This window comes from Durio zibethinus, chromosome 13 (genome assembly GCF_047325235.1).
Source record: "Durio zibethinus cultivar Kanyao isolate XHJ-2024 chromosome 13, ASM4732523v1, whole genome shotgun sequence".
Lineage (NCBI taxonomy): Eukaryota > Viridiplantae > Streptophyta > Magnoliopsida > Malvales > Malvaceae > Durio > Durio zibethinus.
The window spans coordinates 20,285,260-20,294,889 of NC_143174.1; the positions used below are offsets into that span (position 1 = coordinate 20,285,260).

Here is a 9,630-nt window from a genome sequence, read left to right on the forward strand (position 1 = left end):
AGCAGTTTTCTTAGCAAGAAGGCTAAGACACGTGGAGTAAATTCAAGCCAAGTGAATGCTTCGCACGAAGGGCTGGCCCACCGAGAAGACTTCTGGTAGTTGACATAGGGTGATTCATTGATGATTTTTAAATCATATTAAAAATTTTTAATATATATTTAAATTTAAATTATAAATTTATTAATTAATATAATATTTATTTTTAATATGATTAATTTTAAAATATTATACCAATCATATTGTATTAAAAAATTTAAAATTCATTATATTAAATATTTTATTATAATTTAAAAATCATTAATAATATTAATCTTTTTAAATATTTAGCTTTGCCAAATTTATGCAACTGCAAACTAAAAGAAATTAAGTATTTATCATTTGCCATTTGTTAAAAGTGGTACTGTTGTTTAGGAAGAAATTTTTTCTGTTTATGTATGATTAGGATTTTAATCCTATTTTGGATTATTTGTGTAAAACCATTGTTTGTTTATTTATATATCAGATTAAATTTAAGATTTAATTTAATTCATTTATATAATTATTTTTAAAATATAATATTTAATAAATTTAAAATTCAAATTTTAGCATTTGAAAATTTTTTTGTGTTAATATATTGAATGATCCTTAAATTATAATAAAATTTTTAATACAATATATGAATTTTAATAATTTTTAATATTATACTTAAAATATAAATTTATTAATTAATATGATATTTAAAAAATTATTTATATCTAACGTATTATTATATGAAATTAGCCAAGTGAGTAATATATTAATTAATAAATTTATAATTTTAATATCACATTAAAATTTTTTAAATTTAAATATTATATTAATAATTCACTATAATTTACAAATTATTCTAATATAGCTAAATTGATGATCAAAATCTATTCGGATAGAATTTATAATGAATATGGAAAAACAAGCAATATTTGTTGACAAATTATGAATCTTGAATCAAGAATTCTTAAATAATAATATTAAAAATGAGAAAGAAATTTAAAAAGTTAAAAATTAATTTAAAATCATATTCGATTTGATTCAATTCAAATTAAATTTAGATATTAAATATATAAATTAAATTTAAATCAGATTTTAGATTAAACAATAAAAAAACAAAAAAAAATCAAATTGAATTATATATTTTATTAATTTTTATAAAATAAAAATAATTATTTTATATTTAAATATATTAAAAATTATATTAAAATAATATAAAATAAAAAAATTAATGAATTATATCAAACTGAACTAATAAAATTTAATTCAAATCAAATCAAATCATATAAAAATTTAAATTAAATCAAAATTTAAAAAAATTATAATTTTATACAGTATCTAAATAAAATTAAATTGAATTCGTTCTAATCAAAAAAGTTATCACCCTAAATAATATATAGTATTTTGGACCTTAATTTATTACACAAAGATTTTACAATCTTTAAAAAAAAAAAAAAAAGTAGAAAAATAGGAAGGCAAGAAAACGAAAATATTCTTAAGGGACTGAGGAGATTGAACTAGGGCCCACTCAATTCGGAATATTGACATTGGATGAAATCCAAATGACGAATTTACCCTTCATCCTTCTGGACAAATACAAGGATTCGGGGAGCTGAGAGATTCCATGTTTCAAACATGGATTGGAGGATCCGGGGGAAGCGGAAAACAGTATAAACCACACAATTGCAAGCGACCGGAAAAATGACAACAGGTTTTGTCAAATTGTAGGGTTTGATAGTTCATTTGGAAAAACACTGTCCAAAATTGAGACAAACAGAAGATCACAAGAAATATTCATTCCTTATATCATTTTTAATTTGCCTGAGTTTGATGGTTACCACGAATATTAATTTTTTTATGCCCAGTTCTGGCAGAGTTGCTATGCGATATAACAAAAGATGACGTAAGAATGATTAAAAAAATACTAAAATCAATCAAATTAAGACAAAAGTAATCATTTGCAGGTGAAAATTATTAGTTTAAGATAGATATGATAATTTTATATACAACGTGCTGCCAAAAAATATATGAAACAATCTTAAAATAATATGATTTAAAATTGATAAAAATTATATATAAATTTAATAAAAATAAAAAAAAATTTATATTTAACTTGTGAATATAAATTATGATATAATAATTTTTATATTTTATACATATTTGAAACAATAGAAATATATAATTGTCAATCTAATTTTAATACCCATGACCTCGTGACAATGACCAAGTTTCCTCAAAGAAGCATCATGTTGGTTTCAAACTTTTGTAGAGGTGAATCTACAATTTTTATTTCTTTTGCTGTTGCCAACCTCTTCAAGATGGTGATTCCTTTCGCCAGCAACTCATCTATCATAGTTTTGGAAAATGAAAGTTGTATTCCCAGGCTCTGACAGCAAAACCAGCAAACGTGAGAGCTATTTCAACCACGAATCCAAATAATGGCTTAATTTCTGCACATTTCTTTTTCCCTCAATTTTGTCATTGCTTTCATCTCTATCCTTCTTATCTACTCTTTGCTTACATGAAAAAGCCTTCCAATCTCATCAAGAGACTCGGGGGGGGGGGGGGGGGGGGGGCCTTGAGCCCATAACGGAGAACCATCACTTGCCTCTCTCTTGTTTCCAAACCATTCAAAAGATCGCGAATGTCTTCCTTCATGTGCTGTGTCATCACAGGTTTTTTTGGGGCTCCTTATGGACAAATCTGGGATAAATTCCGGTATCATCTTATCGACAAATCTGAGCGTGTACTCCTTAGTAGCTCATCTCTGCAGTACCAACCAAAACGCAAATGCTGTTGCAGCACCTTCTCATTAACTCCGGCTGTTTTTGCCCAGCAACTCAAGCTCGCAACTCCCCCAGTTTCCTCTTCAAAAGTTGTTCTAATAATCCTCTCCAAGTTTGAGATCACCTGCTTAGGAAAGTATAGAGCAGTCAAAGATTGCCTTAAGATGCGTGTGACAAAAGAATATGCATACCATATACTAAACTTTTAAGACAACCTTAACTCCCTTTAACATTTCTGCTTCATTTCTAGCAATTATCAATCTTCTTCTTCTAGAGTTCGACATTCTTTTTGCCGAAGAAACTTTGGATTTTTGAAAGCGTCCATGCAGGGTGTTTGAAGGCAGCAATTGAGTAGAAATTATAGCGGGGCTTTCTACTGCCCTTTCTCTTCCCTTTTGCCATTGTTTCTTTTTTCTAGAGCAAATTATCGATCCACCAAACCATTCATATTGCACTCTCTAGTATTATCAGGAACATTAGATACGTCCGAAATATTCGGAGCTTTACAAGTCCTAGACGGACAGATATTGAATAATTTTAGAGCTCCAAGCCTTCCTAGTTGTAGTAGAATTTCCCTCTCCAATCTTAAAATATCTAAATCAATAAATGTCTCCTCTGAAATGTTGAGATTTTCCATTAACAAACTATAACGTGATGCCTTACATGCCTGTTAAGATTTGTTCCCTCCAATTGGTTCATAAGTTTTACCAATCATACTATGTGAACAACTGTGTGACTGTGATCCTTTGTCAATGTTTACCTGGAAGAAAAAAATCCAGAATAGTACAAGACACTTGAGAGTGGAAATTTATGATATACACAATTAGGAATTATGCAGCTTAGTAGCAGCAATTTGATATAATCACACCTTCATTTCTTCAATTTCTAAGCAACCAGTTTATAATGTTTGCGAAGCTGCAGATGAAGCGGATGCTTTTACAGGATCTTTTAATAGAAACACACCTTCATCAGAATTTACAGACGGGAAAGACAGCCTAGCTGAGTTAAAAGAAGCCTCCCTCCCTCTAACTGTGTTAAGGTAAAATCAATGTAAGTGAATAAAACCAAAAAAAATAAAAAAATGATAACATATCAAAGACAGGCAACTTAAATATAAGATAAGACCAGGGATGTGGATTTGGAAATCCATTGCATGGACTGCATAATGTCTTATAATTTAACAGAAAGTAACCAACTTTCATATTTGACGTTAATTTTAGGACAAGACATCATTTTGGCACTCCTACACGGATGATAACCTCCATCTCAGCTTCAATTAACATTAAAATAATACAGCAATACAAATTCAACTGGTGGTTAACTGACACTTTTACTATCACCACAATCTAACCGAGTCAGAAATTCTAGTAACTAATTGAACTTTCTTTTTGGAAGAGAAAGAAGCAAAAGGTGGGTTTGAAACCCATTGTACTTACCAGAAGGAGGGAGCCTGGAAGGTGAATTGGCAAGAAAATGAGAGGGAACTGGGAAAACACCCTTGAGATTCAGCCTGAAACCCATTGGACCCCGTATAGCAGAGACAGACTATCCATTAAATCCTCATGAGGTTGCTAGAGTTACAAAGGTCGATAGCCCAAAAAAAAAAAAAAAAAAAAAAGAATGAATGTTAGCACTTAGCAGGCGAAACATCATTGAATTTTTATAATGTGTATTGTCACACCTGAACCACCTGTTCTTCATCTACGAAAACTAGTGTCATGGATAGTTTCACCCTTTTGTGTGATGACGTAAGTGCCCCGAAATCCCGAGATTGTCTTTCCCACCAGAGAAGTTAAAAAAGAAAAAACCTTAAGCTGGATTTGGGTCTGCTACAGCAACCTCTGGTCTGGTCTGTTAGAACTCGGCTTTCTTTCTTCGATTTGAACTTAATCCAACCATGGATTAGTAACGGAAGGCCCCGAGTGCTAAAGTCGAAACTCGATTCTAATAGCGGTTTCAACGAACTGACCATGGCGACTAAATTTAGAAGGGCCCGCGGATAATTATTTGCAGGCTCATAGCATTTTGATGTTTGAAAAGGCTAAACATTTGCAATATGATTTAAAACTTTGCTCCTTTTTCTCATTGTTGTTAACCTCTTGGTTCTGCAAGTTAATTAAAGATAAAGTTTTGCCTTCTCCACATGCCATTAGACTTCATGATCACCAGTGATGATCAAACTTTGGAATCACATATTGTTCATTTTGTACCATTCACTATATCCAAGCATATCCATATAAGTGGACCAATGATTGCAGTTTCTTTTATAAATACACCCAAAGAGAATACACAGGCCCGTTTCAGTTGAATGATTAGCCTTCATCTTCTGCATACAGCAAGCCCAACGGCTTTAACCTAAATCAAAACCAATGAATTTCGAGTTTTCTTAGAGCAATTTCACCAATTTCGAAAGGATTAATATTATAAACTATTAATAAAATGTTTAATACGATCATTTAAATTTAAAATTTTTTATTATAATATTTAAATTATAAATTTATTAATTAATATAATATTTATTTATAATGTAAAAAATTTTAAATTTGTACGTTATGTATAATAATTTAAAATTTTTTACATTATAAATAAATATTATATTTGTTGCGCCTGAAGCAATAATCACAACAATACAGAAGCAATAGACAACAATCAATAATCAAATGCGCAGAAAAATAAAGCACACCAAGATTTACGTGGAAAACCCTCCAGTGTAGAGGGAAAAAACCACGGGCCGCCAGAAAAATCTTCACTATCAAATAATAGTTATACAAAGTTCTTCTCTAGCTAAAACTAGAGCTAATCAACAACTAGAGAAACAATTGGAGAAATCTCACCAAATAAGTGACTCAACAAATACACCCTGGATTTGTTCCTAGAGAGCTTCAAACCCGATCTTCACCGTTCAGAATGTCAAACTCTGAATCATAAACCTCCTGACAAGGTTCCAACTCAATCGGACCACGGATCGACTTCCGTTCAACCAACTCTCCCTTCTCCTTTTTCTCTCTCTGCTTTTCCTGGCTTTTCTTCTTTCTCTGCTTGGTTTTCGACACACACCTTAAACAACCCCACCTCTTTTTTATTAAGTAGCTAGGGCTCTGTGTAAAATAAAAGATCAAGGCCCATGGCCTTTACTTGGTCCAAAACCACTTACATGGGACTGGACCCCATTTTCCTAACAATCTCCCCCTCCAGTCCCATTAGAAGGAGATTCATCACCATAGCAATTTCATTTGGAACTTACCTTGGCCAGGGAACTCATTCCGGCCAAGTTACTGCAAAGCTCAAGCTTTTCCCTGGGAAGTATCTTAGTCAACATATCTGCTACATTTTTATCAGTATGGACTTTCTTCAATAGCATCTGCTGTTCTTCAATCACTGAACGTAACCAATGATATCTAACATCAATGTGCTTTGTTCTAGCATGGTACATGGTATTCTTACTCAAATCTAAAGCACTCTGGCTATCACAAAATACCACATACTCTTTCTGATTCAACCCTAATTCAAGAAGAAAACGTTTCATCCAAAGCATTTCTTTACATGCTTCAGTTGCTGCAATATACTCAGCCTCTGTAGTTGACAAAGCAACACACTTCTGCAACTTAGACTGCCAAGATACAGCTCCTCCTGTAAAAGTAAACAAATACCCTGAAGTAGATTTCCTACCATCAAGATCGACTGCCATGTCAGCATCAGTAAACCCTTCTAGAACTGGTTGTGAAACTCCATAAGTCAAGCACATTTTTGAGGTACCCCTCAAATATCTAAAAATCCATTTCACTGCTTCCCAGTGAACCTTTCCTGGATTAGAAAGAAATCTGCTCACTACACCAACTGCATGAGCAATGTCAGGCCTTGTACAAACCATAAGATACATTAAAGAACCGACTGCAGAAGAATAAGGAATACTAGACATAGCTAGTTGCTCTTCCTTAGACACTGGACAAGATTTCTTACTTAGGTGAAAATGGTTGGCAAGTGAACTGCTAACTGATTTAGCATGTTGCATGTTGAATCTACCAAGCACTCGTTCAACATACTTTTCCTGTGACAACCACAGCTTTCCAGCTCTCCTATCCCGGATAATGTCCATACCAAGAATCTGCTTTGCTGGACCTAAATCTTTCATATCAAAAGACTTAAACAATTGTTCTTTCAACCTGCAAACCATACTAGCATCTTGTCCTACAATCAACATATCATCAACATATAATAATAGGATAATGAAGTTACCATTAGGGAATTGTTTAACATACACACAAGAATCCGCTGCTGTTCTTTTATAGCTATGACTCACCATAAAAGAATCAAACTTCTTGTACCACTGTCGTGGAGCTTGTTTCAAGCCATACAAGCTTTTTTTCAATTTGCAAACTAAGTGCTCTTTCCCTTTCACTTCAAAACCCTCAGGCTGATTCATATAAATGTCCTCCTGCAAATCACCATGCAAAAATGCAGTTTTAACATCAAGTTGCTCAAGTTCAAGATTCAAACTAGCTGTCAATCCCAGTACCACTCGAATAGAACTCATTTTTACAACTGGAGCAAAAATCTCATCAAAATCGATGCCTGGTTTCTGAGAAAAACCTTTTACTACTAATCGAGCTTTGTACCTCACTAGTTTGTCACCATCCTTTTTCAACTTGAACACCCATTTATTCTTTAATGGCCTCTTTCCTGTTGGAAGTTTAACAAGATCATAAGTACCATTCTTTCGCAATGACTCCATCTCTTCTTTCATTGCTTTTAACCAGTGCTCTCTATCCGAAGTAGCCTGCACATCTTGAAAACTTTCTGGCTCCCCTTCACTGGTAACTAAAATAAAATCTGAACTTGAATACCTGGTAGATGGCCTGCGCTCTCTAGTAGATCTCCTGGGCTGAAACTCTACATCACTTGATGCCGAAGGTAGCTCCCCCTGCTCAACACTCTCAGGTAGAGAGGATTGCTCCCCCTGCTCAAAACTAATAGCATCTGGCTCATCACCAACTGTAGCTGGCTCATCCATATCCCCAAGTTCTGTTTCTGGCTCATTTTCACCATCTGTGGCTCTTTCCTGTGAAATCCCTGTCGGTGTTGAAACATCACACTCAACAGTAACTCGTGTAGTCTTCTCATTTTTCTCAAGATCTGCTATGGTTTTTTTTTTCATGAAAAACCACATCTCTGCTTCTGACTGTCTTTCTCTTTACTGGATCCCATACCCTGTAGCCAAATTCTTCATCACCATATCCTACAAACACACACTGTGTAGCTTTACTGTCAAGCTTTGATCTCTGCTCTTTCGGCACATGCATGAATGCTTTACACCCAAAAATTTTCAAGTGAGAGTATGAAGCATCTTTTCCTGTCCACACTCTTTCCGGAATGTCAAAGCCCAAAGGAACTGATGGTGACCTGTTAAGTAAATAACAAGCTGTGTTGACTGCTTCACCCCAGAATGGCTTTGGTAATTTTACCATCTTCAACATACATCTGACTTTTTCCACAATGGTGCGATTCATTCTTTCAGCTATACCATTATGCTGAGGTGTTCCAGGTTCTGTCCTCTCATGCCTGATCCCATGCTTTGAGCAATACTCTTCAAAGCTTTTAGATGTGTATTCCCCACCATTATCAGTTTGAATACACTTCAAGGGTAACCCTGTCATCCTTTCAACCATGGCATGAAATTTTTAAAAATACTGCAGTACCTGACTTTTATATTTCAACATATACACCCAAGTCTTACGTGAAGCATCATCAATAAAAGTAACAAAATATCTGCTACCACCTAATGACTCAACCTCAATGGGACCACATACGTCAGAATAAATTAATTCCAATCTATTTTCTTTTCTCTGAGAACTTTTACGAAAAGAAACTCTATGATGCTTACCAAACAAACAATAATCACATGAATCGAGAGACATACCTTTGGTCAAGGGAATGAGAGAGTGCCTTGCCAAAACCTGTAACCCTTTTTCACTCATGTGTGCCAGCCTCCTGTGCCACAAGTTTGCTGAAGCATCATTTTCAACGGTATTTATCTGGTTACCGTTCAATTGCATCCATGTCTTATACATTGTGCAGCATAGTTTTCCCCTTGCAACTACCATAGATCCTTTGAGAAGCTTCCACTGTCCATTCTTTTGTCGGCTTTCATATCCCTCCTTATCAAGGACATTAATAGCAAGCAAGTTCATTCTCATATCTGGAATGTGTCTGACATCCCTCAAAGTCAACATGCAGCCTGTACTAGTTTGTACAACAATATCACCAATCCCAACAATCTGCGACACACTCTTGTTTCCCATCTTGGTACAACCAAAGTCTCCTGCTTTGTAAGTTGTAAACAACTCTCTCTTAGGAACACAATGATATGCCGCTCCTGTGTCAACTATCCACTCAATACCGGGATCACTAACATGATTGCAATCACCATGTGTACAAATCAAAGTAACTGAATCACTATCTGAATTCACTGCTGCAACATTGCCATCATCTGAACTCTTGCCTTTTTCATCTTTTCGCTCTTGCTTTAAGATTCTACAGTTTCGTTTTATATGACCCGCCTTACCACAATGGAAACACTTCACTTTACCTCTAGACTTGGATCTATGTTTAGACTTACCACGACCTTTTTAGTCCTGACCTCTGTCGATGTTTCTACCCCTGTTCTCTGTAACCAGAGCTTGATTCCTAGGGTCTACATCTTTTCGCCTCGCTTCTTCATTAAGCATACTGTCCTTTACCATCTCCAATGTCACCTTATAATCAGGAGCTGAATTAAGAACAGTCACAACTAGAGTATTCCAGCTGTCTGGCAATGAACCCAAAAGAAATAATGCCTTCA

At 34.2% G+C, this 9,630-nt stretch overlaps 1 pseudogene across 1 annotated transcript; it reads right to left on the minus strand.

The window, feature by feature from the left end:
• Positions 1–2,216: 2,216 nt before the first annotated feature.
• On the minus strand, positions 2,217–4,403 carry LOC111302541 (RNA polymerase sigma factor sigC-like; annotated as a pseudogene). The gene is made up of 4 exons (XR_016326831.1): positions 4,229–4,403; positions 3,694–3,821; positions 2,730–3,585; positions 2,217–2,693 (listed from the first exon to the last, which is right to left on the minus strand). The product of XR_016326831.1 is annotated as an RNA polymerase sigma factor sigC-like (transcript).
• Positions 4,404–9,630: the final 5,227 nt, after the last annotated feature.